We start from the raw sequence: 15,851 nt of genomic DNA on the forward strand, positions 1-15,851 counted from the left end.
TATCGATCTTTGGTAAACTGGTGACAGAAGCTTGATAAGTTGTATATTGAAGTATGATTTTCATTCAAATTTAAGTTACATCGAATTGGAACAACTTGACACTAATTTGTACAGAAATTGTTAAATAGTCTAAATATACATTAGGATATTGCATGCTTTGGATAGTTTACTTAAATGCTGTATGTATCCGTGTACATTTCTTTTTCACACATAAAGATCTGTTTGAACAAGATTAAAGACAATCTCCGTCCGGAGGTTCTACTTGAAACTTTATTTCATTAATTATTCAGTAATCCCAGGGCTAGAATTCCGCTTTGTTTTGCTTTATAATCTTTATTTTGGTTCCCAAATTAAAATAGCTACATATAAACTGTGAGGACTTAAGGAGATCCTTTTCCAATGAGGGTTCTACACGCAAAGGGGATGCAGAATCGTAGCATGTTCAACTTCTAAATTAGTCTGTTCTTGACGAATTCCTTATTAGTTTACATTAGTTGACCTTTAAGTGACAATCAATGCTTCAAAGACATTTGGATCATGCTGGTCACCGTGAAGACAATTATCAAAGAAAACCTGGGATCTTACGTGGGAAAAAGAAACAAACACGAGAATAATGAACTTGTGTAATTCTTAGAAGATTTGATCGAATTAACAGTATCGAATATGTCTACCACGGAAGACAAGCATAAATCTTCGCCACTGATTTCCACAAGATTGATAGTTGATATGCCAAACTGTGATCAAGCTAAATTTGCTTAACTTTCTTGGATAAAATGAAGTTTTGTCTGCGCGCCGAAGAATCAAATATTGAAAGTTGTACATGTTATAAGTTGGTACACTGATCTGGGCTGTAAAACCGTGGCTATTGATCTGGAATGCCAAGTTACAGATCTATGTGCGTCACGTGACTCCAATTAATGATTATTCAAATCAGATGAACCAATATATTTGAATATTTTCTCCATAAAAGTTTGTTAAGAGCAGATTTGGAGACAGAGATAGGGATATTCTGTTAAAGAACGTTATCTAAGGTAAGTGGGAGTGTTTGGAAATGGTACATTCTATATGCTGAAATAGGTGTATTACTGCTATATAAAAAATTATTAAGGTTTTTAAAATACGAAAATGGATATATATTTTCATCGCAATAGTCTAATGAATTTAATAACCGATATGATTACTGAAATTTGATTTCTCTTTGGACAATGGATCAACTTTGTAATTTTTAAAAAAAAATTAATTGTAGCGGTCATTTGATAGCCCTATCATAAGCGCTTGGTAAATTAATTGTTTATTTAAAAAAAATAACAAGTTTTAGACAACCTCTCGGGTGTGATGTTGTTATACTAGGGCGAAACCTGTATGCTGCGTGTTTGATAAAACGAATAGTGTTGTCTCGGGGAAAAAATCCCACTTTAAGATACCAAATACTATACAATTTTGCTTGCGTGTTAATTGGATTCGCAAACGGTAAGCTTATCAGAACAAAGCTTATCCTAAATAGAAGACCGAATTGTTTCAGAGTTTATACCAGAAAAGGTGTTTTTCCTTATTTAAAAAAGTAGGGAAGAAATCCTTAATGCTATTAGTATTTATACTACTGCGGTGGTGTATTGAAACCAAAAACGTCTCTAAGCAAGTATTCCACATTAAACATCAATTTATCAATAAGAAATAAATAAGATTATTCAAACACGAACCATGAACATGAAAATACCGTGTAATTATTCCCAGTGGTCAAAATCTAAACAAATAATTGTTAGATAGGGCTGGAAAACGCAAAATCTAGCGTACTGGGACGAGTAAAAGCAGATACGTACTGCGAACCCGGAGCGATTATCCAGAAATAAATTTTCTATGTTGATAATAAGGACAGCATGGTAGGGGCTATTAGATAACTTTCAGATTTATTAGTAAACTTTATTCTTCAGGACCATATAGAAGTCTCTGATCGATCAGTAGAGCTAAGGAAGTCGGATAAATTTCTTCAATTAAGTCTTGCTAATAACAATGTAAAATGGTGTTTTTCATACAGAATTTTAAACTTCTGAAATGCAGACATGTACGCTCTTTATCAGAATTCTACTTTTCGTGAGGAAAACCGAAGACTAAGTATTTGATCATGATTGTTTCTGCAATGAAATGTGGAAAATAGGAGATATGAGTATAAAATTGAGGGTTGGAATTATTTTCCAGTAGATAATATGGTCCGTGGCGGGCGATCGAAAGACACATTTGGCTTATCTGGCAGGCTGTACAAGACTTTCGTTTTTATGCTCTATGCCCTTGTTAATGAGTCTTTCTTATCGTGTTATGGACAGAAAAAAAATGTTTTTGTTTGATGTGTAGCAAACATGGTAAAAATCAAAGCACGAAAGGCGTCATATTAATCCATATTTCAAATTACAGCGCTTAGTGATGAAGGCATCTTTCCCCCCCATTACTATAATACAGATTCAATTAATAAAAAAAATCATAAAGGTACTGTGTTCTGATTATAGGTACAAATAGTAAAATATGCGGAGCAGGACATTTAATGAAACGTATTAGAAATTTAATTCATTATTTGCCGGTATTAGAAGAAATGCGGTCGTTCAGATAGACAAATAGATAAATCTCCTTATTGATGCAGATTTGCATGTTGTTAAAAATATCATGGAATGGGTTTTGTTAAAATTTCCGATCAAAACACTTGAATACTATTGTGTGAATATCCATGAATTTATTAACGTGTCACGTGTCATATGAACAATATATAAAACAGGTATTATGGTGCATATCAAAATTATACATTGATTCCATATACCAAACGAACACGAGCCACGTAAGTGCGATACACTTAAAATAAAGACTGCTTTTTAAGACAATGGGTATTTAGAATAATTAACAAAAACATTTCCTAAAATTAATTACTTGTACACAATCTGTATTCATAACGTAGAAAAATTTCTTCTGGTTACGGTGTATCAAAAGATGCAATAGAATTAAAAAGCCGACAACTTAAATCTTTGTATAAGTAACAATGCAAAAGAAAATAGGTTTCATTTTCAACTTGATAGTGCATTTTTTTCACGTAATTCAGTAATCTACAAATACACGGGAGAGTGGAATATAATATATATCTATAAGAGGGAAGGGTATATATCTATGAAGCTAAAGATGGTATACAGTGTATCTAACGGTATATATTCTTGCAACAAGGGAGGGAATACCTAACGGTATATATCCATATTGCGGAGGATATATACCGGCGTATATCTATGAAGCGGGAGAGAAGATATCTAACGGCCTATATCTCTGAATCGGGGGTATCTTGCGGGGAGAAGATATCTAACGGCCTATATCTATGAAGCGGAGGAGCGGATAGCTACCGGTTTCCATCCATAAGTGGTGGAGTCGATATCTACCGTTATATACCCAGCAGTGAGGGGATCTATACTTATCGGTATATATCTATGAAGCGAGGGAGGAATATATATATATATATATATATATATATATATATATATATATATATATATAAGTTTTTACAGGGGTTTCAAATGTCTCGTTTAAAGTTCTTTGGGTCAAATGCTGTCTGACAGGTTTCATATCAATTGTTAGGCTGTTCTTAGCACACTGATTTTGACTACGGATTACTCAGTTTACCGCATCATGATGTAGGGCTCACGGCGGGTGTGACCGGTCGACAGGGGATGCTTAATCCTCCTAGGCACCTGATCCCACCTCTGGTATATGTAGGGGTCCGTATATATATATATATATATATATATATATATATATATATATATATATATATTATTTTTTTTTTGAAGTGGTGAAGGGATATCAGTTGGTGCTTTACGATTCCCTAATCTCATACAAATTCCAAGAGTATCTTATATGCGCAATTGATCATAAAAATGACTGAATAACATAACATGATGCTATTGAAGAAACATTGAAGAAGTCTACAGTTAGCCGAATCCCCGTACACTGTCTGCAATATTCTTCAATGAGATGGCGTACGTCTCACGAAAATTGTTTATCATGTATCAAAGATAAGCAGAGACAATACATGTGAAAGAGAGATTCACCTGCTAGATGTAATGAATATTGGCTTGATGATTATTTTACAATCTTAGCGCTATCATATTCTCCACAAGTTACATAATTTTCGATGATTAGACTATCTTCTGGTACATTATACGACGACAAATGTATTTGTAATTACTTTGGCGATAGATAAGTATTGTGGCTGCAAAATAATTAATACTTATTATAACAAGTCATTTATTTCTTTGGTGTCACAAAAATACCGAATCTATGCACCATATATACACTAAACATTTTTAGCAGATAGCTTAAGAGCGATGTTACTTATTAATGAATAGACACAAAATGAATCCTTTCACATACAAAGTCCATTCACTGGATCTGAATAATCTATGTGTTGTTGCTCGGTGTTGCAGCATAACAACTTTTCGAGCCTTGGAACGATGAAGTTCCTCTTGACATGAAAAATGAAATTGACATGCAGGAAATTAACACTCGAACAATGTTCACAATTGGAATCCCAGCATCTGAGGGTATTAACTTCTAGTCTCCTCTCTGACAGAAGCCAAAGAATCGGTATATCCATTATGTCATTATCAATGGCGAATATATGGAGACATTTTAATACGTCTTCAATCATGATATTCCTTTTGAGGGATTCCACTACTTGGCTTTAAGAAATTCTTAAGTTGCCAACCTTCTAGATTCGAACTATATAATTGTTATTTGGGAGTAGAACATCATAGCGATGAGGTCGACTCTGTAGAGAGCATTTCTAGCATCTTTCCGTCCGCTAATTGCCTTCGTCTGTCTTTAAAATTGATCCTCTTCTGGGGAAATTGCTACATTAAGGTATAATTTCAAATAGTTCTATAGCTACATTTCATGTTTCAGAGTATCACAGGGCAAAATTATTTCTTTAATATTATAAAGATTGTCCACTAGATGAATATCATCCACGCACCACAGAGATCAATGGACATGAAACAGCTATATGAGATTTGCAATTGCCGTGTATTCTCGTTTCCTTGTCATATTCAGGAATAAAGTGTATATAAGTAAGGTATCAATGGTCGCCATATAACACAGCTTTATGATATATACAATGACTTGCATGCTTTATCTTTGTGCGTCAAAAGTATGCATTTCTTTTCAGTACAGTACTTACTATACGTACATAAAATGATCGATTGACCAGGTTGCTTTAAAATATACTATCTATCATAGAGACAGCAGTACAAAACATACTGGAAAAATGACATTAAATGTAGAATTTTAAAAAAAAGAGAGAAAAAGAGAGAAGAGGATGCACTTTTAAAATGTCTCGTGTATATCTTCAATGTTTTATACAAGGTCTGGAAAATGTCAAGTGAAAGTTCAGCTGCATGTAACTTTTTTTAAAAAGATACATGCACATCTTCAATGCTTCCATAACAGCTGTACAAGGTCTGAAGGATGTCAAATAAATGCTGTAAGAGGAGTTGATTACAAAAATAGGTACCGTCTATTAAAGATATGCTTTAAAAATGACAAAGTTCAACAACACGTAAATTTTTCGAAAAAAATGTCTTAGCACTTTCAAAACGACTTATGCACTTCTTCAAAGTGTCCATAACAACTGTACAAAGTTTGCGGAATGTCCAGTCAGAGGTGTGAGAGGAGTTGATTACACAAAGTAGGTATCCTATTAAAGGGACACCCGCCCGCCATTCACCATACTATAAGCCGGACGCACGTTGTGCAACCCGGTCAATGATATTCGTAACATAAGTTGAGGTTTTTGAATTTAGTTTTATTGGTAAAATTTGATGCATTAAAATATCAATGTTTGCGACTGGAAATTGTAATGATAATGAGAAAATTAATCACCAAATTGCGCATTTCCAAATACGCTAAAGGCACTAGAATCATAGTTTCTTATTTGACAATAAATATATAAAAATAAATAAGATTATATAATAAATGAATAAATCGTAAGTTCTAACTTTATACTCACGTGTTCTTCAGGTATCATCATAAGCTTAACTTTGGAACTCTCTTTTGAAGGAGGGGGATGTTCGTACTTAGGAACTGTGCAAGCGCATGTCACATTTACTTTAGTTTGCGGCAGGGAATCAAACATCTTATCGTCTGCGACAATATTTTGCCGACATGCTACATGTACCGTTAAGGCAAGCGCAGCGCTGCTACATATACATGTGCGGATCCCTCTGATTAATTGAAAATGAGGGGGAAACCAGGGGCGGATCCAGGAATTGGGGTAACGAGGGCGCCACTTTATGAGGCAGGGGGTCTGGGGGCCGCCTTGAGGCCCCCCAGTGGGTCCAGGGTGAAGCCCCCGGAAGCTCCTGGATTTGACAGGTTTTATAGAGCTTGAAATATATCTCCTATTTAGTCATTTGTACTATTTTCTATCATTTTTTATAAGGTGAAATTAATAAAAATGACGAAAATTTTAAGGGATTTTGGAAAAAATTAAGTTCTTCCAATAATCAAAAGATTTTGTTATTCATTTCTCCGGGAGTGGAAGAAATTATTGCTTCTTTTATCGTTTAGTACATTTTTCTAAACAAGATACCACGATTTACCTTAAATTTGAAAATTTTAGGGGGGGGGGGGGCGCCGGCTGCGCCCCCCCCTTAAATCCGCCACTGGAAACTCTGGAGTGGAATGAAAATCTTCCAAAAATTTTCATTAATAGCAAAATGGTGAAATTTTATATAATAATCCTAATTTAGCATTGGCGTTTTAATTAAAGAGCAAATTTGAACAATGTCATATTGTACAGAATCCTAATCTTTAAGACGATGATTAAATATTGCATTTGCATATAGTAAATGAATGTAGATTCAAGTTTGTTATACATATTGGACCCTCCCCCCTTTTGTGGTGACGATACACTGAGATCCATTTAAAATATTAGATTTAATCTAGCCAATTCCTTGATGTCAAACTTGCAGTTACATATTTTCATAAATATGAGTACAATTTTTCTGTTATAGTAAGTAAAGTGGTATGATTGATTTCCATCATGTGCGTGCATGCAACACTAAACCTAAAGCAATCTCACCATATTTCGTATCACACGACACACCAAGGAGTTGAAACTGAAAGCGATGCTATTTTTAGATGCGGTAAAAGCAGAGGTTTATTTTCTTTGCACAAAACGGTTTCCTCAATCAGACCCGCCACTTCATCATTTGATTGATTCATTGATTGAATATTGTTTTACGTCCCTCTCGAGAATATTTCGCTCACATGGAGACGTCACCACTGCCGATGAAGGGCTGCAAAATTTAGGCCTATGCTCGGCGCTTATGGCCATTGAGCAGAGAGGGATCTTTATCGTGCCACACCTGCTGTGACACGGGGCCTTGGTTTTTGCCGTCTCATCCGAAGGACCGCCCCATTTAGTCGCCTCTTACGACAAGCAAGGGGTACTAAGGACCTATTCTAACCCGGATCCACACGGGACACTTCAACATTTGAATTATAACATCAAAGCATATACCGTGACGTGGTACATCTATCATCTTGTCCCGACTAAGATCGATATTACATTTTGTTAAACATTAAGCATACCCATTTCTATCTTTTGTCTGTTACTAAAGAGTGACATGATTGGCAATTTCGCGGGAGATTCGTTTCAAATGTACAAATATAATGATTACGTAGATAGACTCGCGCACCATCTAGAGTCAATTCAGATATTGTATCTGTCTTTTTTGCACGCCATGTAGCATCAATTCAGTTATTGACTGTGGTTTTGCATCGGTGATCGTTGGTAATGCAACATAGTCTGTTGATTTTATTTTAAGCTAGTTTGTTTTGTGAATTGTTCGTTTTGCATTAACGTCTTCTTTTTTTTTATACCCTTTCCGCCATTTTCACTAGCCAAGGGTTTACCATCCGCTCAGCTATCTTCGCTAGCCAAGGGTTTACGATCCGCTCAGCTTAGCGGAGCGGATCGTAAACCCTTGGCTAGCGAAGATGCCTTTCCGCCGCCCATAGACGTGTCTCGGAAACCTATGGCGCTCGATGACTACTAAGTCTGTCACAGTATCAAGAACAAAAATTCAATGACGATGCGGAGGGTTGTCCCGAAGTTTGAACAGAACGGGGGCAGCCATTTTTATTTAGATGAAAGAAAAACATTCTGATCTGAGAGTATATTACATTAAAGCAATACATGTCTCCTACCCCATTAATTGATGGATGTAATATTTTTAAGTCTTGAGAATGTGCATTTGATGTTTGACCTTGAACTGTGATATAACATTGGAACCAAGTCATCATGTCTACCAGTATCGAATTAGTTTGATGTTTCGTTGTTCATAAGTTGATCCATGTAGTTTTTATCAGGGATAAAATAGTCTTAGTCTAAACTCTGTAATTTTTTAATTCAATTCATAAACGTGTAGCGTATACTGTATATCCTAAATGTCACACAGTAAATTTTGGTCTGAGAGCAACCAGAAAATTTGGTATTGCGTCATTATGTGACGTACCGTTTGCCTAGTTTCGATGTGGTTCAAAAGCATCAAATCTTGATCATCATCTTTGCACAAAATATGTGGGGGAAATGTTCAAATAATCGTGTAAATGAAACGCAAAACAACACACCGAAATAACATTCATATCTGCATTCTAAAAACTTATAAAGGATTTCTGGACCCTGTTCATAATCGATTTACTACTAGTTATCAAAGGCCGATTTCAAATACCCACGGTTTCAGATCGATTGTAGGAATGCGATAAATTGAGTACAGCCGACTGATCAGACTTCGCTTTCTGACTACAGAGAAATACTTCTGTGATTAAAATTTTCATCGATGTTTCTTTTGCGATTAATGATCTTGAAATGTTAGTAAAATTTTTTTTTACACAATCAGCGACCGAGTTTCGTCGACTGCCTCTTTTCAGATGTCCTACTTTTACAACCTTTCCACCAAAACTCGATCCCATGTAAAATATAAATATTGATATCTTTAACAGCTGTCCATCAAACGTTACGAAATTCGAACCTTGTCTGTAGTTTGCCACTCTGAAACTACACTGCAAGTTTTAAATAAATCCACGCAAGCATAACGGAAAAATGTATGGAAAACAAATGGGACAGACTAATAGAGAAGAAACTTATAGTCTCCCATGGATTCTTGTCATAATTCAAACAAATCGGATGATATGTGTGCATGACCTAGGTGTCAAAAGTACTATCGTTCCAAAAGCAGCGTGTCACTTCACTTGATCGAACATGAAAATTTCACTCACTTATTGGCCGTATGGTATCAATAAAACTGAGTTTGGATGACCACGTTGTGCTATTCTTTCAATGTGATTTGTTCCTGAGAACAAAAGTAAAACCTGTTTCATGGAGATGCCCAAAAATTTGCACATTCGGTCAAGCGAAGTGATGGATAGTATGTATACGTTCCATGGTTGTTTTATACAAAATATCACATCTCAACACGTCAAATGAATACAAGAAAAATTCACCCTTAAGAAAATATATTTTAACATAAGATAGTCACTACGTAGATAAGTGAATCTATGACTTACGTAGTAAGTCACTACGTAGTTAGAAAGTTACTACGAATTTTTTAACGTGAATGAATTCAAGAAGTTTAATAAGACAATTTATGGTAGCTTAAGTAAATAAAAACAATTGCCCACTGGATGTGCGGGGGATATCCCTTTTAACAAACCTTCGGCAGAATAAGAAGTATCACGTGCACATCCAGTGGTGATGTATATCATCACACCCCGACAGACACCCCCCCCCCCCTCCACTTTTAAATTCTTAAAGCACGTGGATGCTTTTGAAAGTTCCTTTTTAAAATGAAGCATCCCAAAATGATATTTGTTTGTTTTACGTTCCTTGGAGAATATTTCACTCATAACGCCAGCCTCAACACGATACCTCCGTTTTAAAGGACAGTTGCTACAAACGAAAATTTGGATGCATGGGTTGATATATTGTATGATTGATTGTATCTTGTTTAACGTCTCTCTCGAAAAGTTTTCACTCATATGGAGACGTCACAAAGACCGGTAAAGGGCTTCAAATTTACGCCTTTGCTCGGCGCTTACGGTCATTGAGCAGTAAGGGTTCTTTAGCGTGCCACACCTACTGTGACACGGGACATCCGTTTTTAAGGTCATCTCTGAGGACCCGTGACATTCACACCTGCTGTCGAGCGTTTGGCGATGGAACTGTCACTACCTGTTTTAACGACTTAGTTTCGATTCGAACCCCGTCCTTCCGCATGCGGGGCGAACGCTCTAACCTCTAGACCACCGCGGCGGTTTGGGTCGGTATATATTTTTGTCTTATTCTAGTACTAATTAGTACAACCATCAAATTCCTAAAATATTAGGAAGTTATCTACTATCTATGATGTTCAAACATTGTGACATATTGTTCTTTCTTCCATACATGTACATGTAACTCTGTACAAAGTTTCCCCACTGTATTGAACATAATGCGGTGAATTCAATTTTAAAATATAATTGGCGTCATGAGAAAAATTTCACTTTTTAAGTTTGTCCTAGAATTTTATTCTGTATCATTTTCTGTTTACAAAATTACAAAATCTATGCTGATATCAAGTTATTTAACTTTAATTAATGACAATTTGGGGACACATTTGTAAAAATAATAGCAACGTCAACGTAAAGAAATTGTAGCGTCATATGACGTCAAATATTATGCTGAGAATATTGCTGCCAAGAAATCAATTACTGTCATATATTCATTTAATACACAAATATTTGATCTTGTTTTGTTGGAAAAAAGAAACATTTTATAGAAATGATAAGCATTTCAATTTTCAACAATTTGAACACTGGTAAATTCGCACGAAAATGACACAGCATCAACTTTACCATTCCAGATTAAGTTCACATTTACGCAATCATTTTAGATATATGTTTAGAACTTACTTTGAACATAAATATACGTGAACGAATGAATGAATAGATTTAAGGTTAAATAGTAGACAAATAATATATACATGTAGTTCAGTGCATCGTCGCTAGCCACGGTTACTGAGTCTGGTAGTCCCTACCCTACCTCAAACCGTGACTGCATATGTGAAACCTTCGATTTTCATGAATATTTATGAAATGACACAATAATTATTTTGACCAATCACAGTCACAATAACAGATTTCCGGTATTTTAATGGCTCCGCCCACAACTAAAACGAGAAGTATTTGTTTACAAGTAATAACGGATAAAAAGGCTGCAGATCCCTGTTTACAGAAGCAAGTAAAGATTATAAGTATTTATTAAAGGAAATTCGCATTAACAGCAGTGGTTACGCTTGTAAATCCTGTGTTGATAAACTTAATTGTATTCTCAAACTTGATGAGGAAATTCGGGGTAAATTGGATGTGTTGAAATCTGAAAAACTAGAGTTGATCAGACAATTATCTAAAGGGAGCGGCGTGGTTACGCATATTATATGGTAACATCAACAACAAAAAAATTATGGAAGCTCACCTATTGGTTGACTAATGCAAAATAAATCAACAGGTGAATTACCCCCGGTACGATACAATGTAATGAGCTTTTCGTCATCAATAGATGTCTCTTTGACAAAAACTACAGCGGAATTCATTGCACTAAAATGAAAATGGTGATACTTCGAAATACCCGACAGATGACAAAACTTCTCAGAAACAAACTGGTGTATTCCAGTCCCACTATAGGAACGTTTTGTCAACGATGACTACGCGGTGCTTTTCACTTTTTCCAATGTTCTTACCAAGCTTGAAATAGAATCATTCTCTGTTCCAAATGTAAATTATATTTCAATTCTCTTCAACTATTAGTTGACACATATAAAAAAAAACCGAACTAAATAAAGCATTAAAACTATTGCCGTTGAGAGAGATTAATAAATGTACGAAAATCCAGTATCTGCTAGACTTTGTATGTGGTCAGGCAGATGGAATCTCTATATGGTCTGACCAAAATGCACCAAAAAAATTAAGAAATGTTAATGTAGTGATTTTTATTTTTACCTAATTCTTGATGCAAAAGACGTTATCCAACATCAAATAGGTATATGTTCTATTTGTGAAATGCGTCCATCAATTAATTACCGAGAAGGTGTGTAATTTTCAAACGTGCACAACTATCGCAAATGGATATGACATCCATATGATGTTGCATAAATAAAACCGTGTTAGAGCCTTGGAACGGCATTTCAACCATCAACGCCGATCTTATAGTCTTCATCAATAAGGTGATGATTGTACTGTTTTGATCTTATAGTCTTCATCAATATGGTGGTGATTGTACTGATCTTATAGTCTTCATCAATATGGTGGTGATTGTACTGATCTTATAGTCTTCATCAATATGGTGGTGATTGTACTGATCTTATAGTCTTCATCAATATGGTGGTGATTGTACTGATCTTATAGTCTTCATCAATATGGTGGTGATTGTACTGATCTTATAGTCTTCATCAATATGGTGGTGATTGTACTGATCTTATAGTCTTCATCAATATGGTGGTGATTGTACTGATCTTATAGTCTTCATCAATATGGTGGTGATTGTACTGATCTTATAGTCTTCATCAATATGGTGGTGATTGTACTGATCTTATAGTCTTCATCAATATGGTAGTGATTGTACTGATCTTATAGTCTTCATCAATATGGTGGTGATTGTACTGATCTTATAGTCTTCATCAATAAAGTAATGATTGTACTGATCTTATAGTCTTCATCAATAAGGTAGTGGTTGTACTGATCTTATAGTCTCCATCAATATGGTGGTGATTGTACTGATCTTATAGTCTTCATCAATATGGTGGTGATTGTACTGATCTTATAGTCTTCATCAATATGGTAGTGATTGTACTGATCTCATAGTCTTCATCAATATGGTAGTGATTGTACTGATCTCATAGTCTTCATCAATATGGTAGTGATTGTACTGATCTCATAGTCTTCATCAATATGGTAGTGATTGTACTGTTGTGCTGCTCCTTCCATACATGTCCCGAAAAGGTGATTTTTTTCTTGGTAACGTGAACTAGAGGGGTCCTCTTATCTAGAATGATGGGTATGTGTATGAATTTTTTGAAGAAATTCAAAGGTGTAATGAACCTAAGAGGTTTGAGCACGAGGGACAGTCCATCGGATGACGCAAGTACACGTGCTGCTCTCTCTAGCAAGGTGTACACATTCATTGTAAAATGTGTGTTTAGCTGTTGTACTTCATTTCCGTAGGATTATATTTTAGAATGAAAAAACAAATACATTCCGTTATCATGCAATATGTCGTTTGTAATACTTGGAACCCGTTTTTCAAGTTAAGTAAAAGTTATGTGAATAGAAAAACATTCAAACTGAATGGTACATTCAGCTGTTAGACGTTTATAGTAAGTTTTTCCTCTTCTGAGACAGCACGCGGCACGAATAGATTCACATTTATTAAGGTAAGAAAGACATATATTGTTGACAGTCCCACCCTTCTCTCATATTTCACTCACGGATATAGTTACAATGTTTTACAATATGACAGTGTAACCACCAGTCATGAAGCACATGTAGCGGGTGTGTATGATTTATATGTGCTGTTCACGCTTCACATTTTTTTTTTTTCAGTTTGTGAGTAAAGTGATAAAAGTTTACATATACATATATACAACCTTTTAAAGAGATGGTTAAAATAATCACTCTATTTAAAATTTGTAAAACTTTACCGATATCATCATTCAAGAAAACAAGACTTATGACAGATCTACCCCTCACACAGAGAATTGTATCTTCTGAAAAATCATATTTTTTCGAGTATGCTGGCAAAAGAACTGAGTTTGGGCTGTATATTTGACATAGGCACATAGGTAGTAACAATCTGTATTCTTCACTGTATCGGAAAATGACGTGCGGAAATGAAAAGGCGTGTTTCGGTTTTCAACTTTTGTTGCCATGTGACTTTGAAACTGGGCCGTTAAGTTTTATGTGTGTTATCGAATTCTTCACATGCTTCAAACCGGTATCATATACAACAAGAAAATCCTCTTTACATACTTCTCCTACAAGAATCCCACGGCCCTGATTTAGAACGTTCATTATCATAGGCGTAGCTTGGGTTCGAATATTACCGAGGCAGGGGGTCTGAAGCTATCGACATTTTAACAACGTAAAAGGTGGGTTTTTTTTACTGAGGCAGCTACCTCGGTTGCCTCAATGGAAGCTACGCCACTGATTATATGTTATTTTTATATGCAAAGTTATCTATTTTTACATGAAAACAAGATCTATTTAGTGACACCCCATGTTTTCTCGGATTTTTGACGTTTGGACAAAATAACGCATCTGTTTGAGTTTTTTGGGCTTCCCAGTTCATACCCTCTTTGAAAAACGATAGTACGTGCATTTATGGTAAATCGTAAGCATTCTAAAATAAGTTAATGGATTTGATGGCGATATTAATTTGTGTTTAATCATGAAAGGTGAAGATAACGAACAAGTGATCAATCTCATAGCTCCTATAAGCATTGTAAAATAGAGAGTTAGGCAAACACGGACCCCTGGATATACCAATCTAATTAAAATCAGACTTAGATCCGCGCCGTATACTCTACGTATTATAGCGGTTGTGAGCGTATCCTAGGATCTGATTTTAATTACATTGATGGATATACCAGAGGTAGGATCAGGTGCTTTGGAGGAGTAAGCATCCTTTGTCGACCGGTCAGACCCGCCGTGAGCCCTATATCTTGTTCAGGTAAACAGAATTATCCGTAGTCAAAATCAGTGTGCCAAGAACCGCCTAACAATCGGTATGAAACAAGTCAGACAGCATTTGACCCAATATGTATTTTACAATCATGTAAACTACACACAATATTATACCCGGGGCTTTTAGGTCCTAGACATAAAACTTCCACAAATAATTGGTTACTGTATTTTCATTTTTTGTTACCTCAGATGTTTGTCTGAAATTAAATTAAACTGCTGAATTATTAAAAATCTTAATTCTATAGTTTAATATATCATATCAGTATGTTTCGGTAATAGATCGGTTCTATACATTTGTTCTTACATGTATGTACGCTACAAGTATACATGGCTGTACATAGATATATATATATTGCGAGAAAAATCAAATACTATGTTTATAAATGTATATCTAATCTAAAATTAATCAAAATGCATCAATACTAGAAACAATATACACTAAGATAATTAAAAAATATAGATATGACTCAATGAGTGGTATATAGCGTTTTTGAAAACCTATACGAATTTACTAGATTGTGCTATTATTTGTACCTATTCTAGGAAATTAATGACTTGTAATATTTGATTAGAATTCTTCTCGGTACAGATTCTATATTGGAATTGACATGTAATTATTTATATAAACAATGCGCCCAGGATGTAAGCAAATACAACCAACGAAGGTTTGTTTTGTTTCTTACGTTGCCGCGACTTTGACATCGTTTTCTGTGAATCGTGACGTCAAAAGATAAGGACCCTTTTCTAATGACTCCAGTTATAAATAACTTTCATAAATATAAATCTAGTATTCACTTTCATCAGTTGGGGGGGGGGGGGGGTTGTAGCAAGTTGCCTTTAAGTCATATCCGAAAGACCTGTGCCTCTCACTTCAAAATGCCATGCTTTTGGCGAAGGAGCAATGAGGCGGCCATGGTACGAGCGGGGCGCGAACACTGACCTTCCGGTCACGAAGCGTTCTACTAATGAGCTACCGCAGCCGGTGATTACGAAATGATGCCTGGTTTTGTTTGCATCATGAGGTATGAAAGCAGTCCTAACATTGGGTA

At 35.4% G+C, this 15,851-nt stretch overlaps 1 protein-coding gene across 2 annotated transcripts in view; it reads left to right on the plus strand.

Annotated features, from left to right (window-relative positions):
- The first annotated feature begins 912 nt into the window (after positions 1-912).
- LOC125670770 (choline O-acetyltransferase-like) overlaps positions 913-15,851 on the plus strand; it is a 74,993-nt gene continuing 60,054 nt past the window's right edge. The window contains exon 1 of one of the 2 annotated variants that reach the window (XM_048906134.2): positions 913-1,031. The gene's annotated coding sequence lies outside the window, so the exon portion shown is untranslated. The remainder of the gene's footprint in view (positions 1,032-15,851) is intronic. The other variant, XM_048906135.2, reaches the window with a different exon arrangement.

This window comes from Ostrea edulis, chromosome 4 (genome assembly GCF_947568905.1).
Source record: "Ostrea edulis chromosome 4, xbOstEdul1.1, whole genome shotgun sequence".
In the NCBI taxonomy this organism is placed as follows: Eukaryota; Metazoa; Mollusca; class Bivalvia; order Ostreida; family Ostreidae; genus Ostrea; species Ostrea edulis.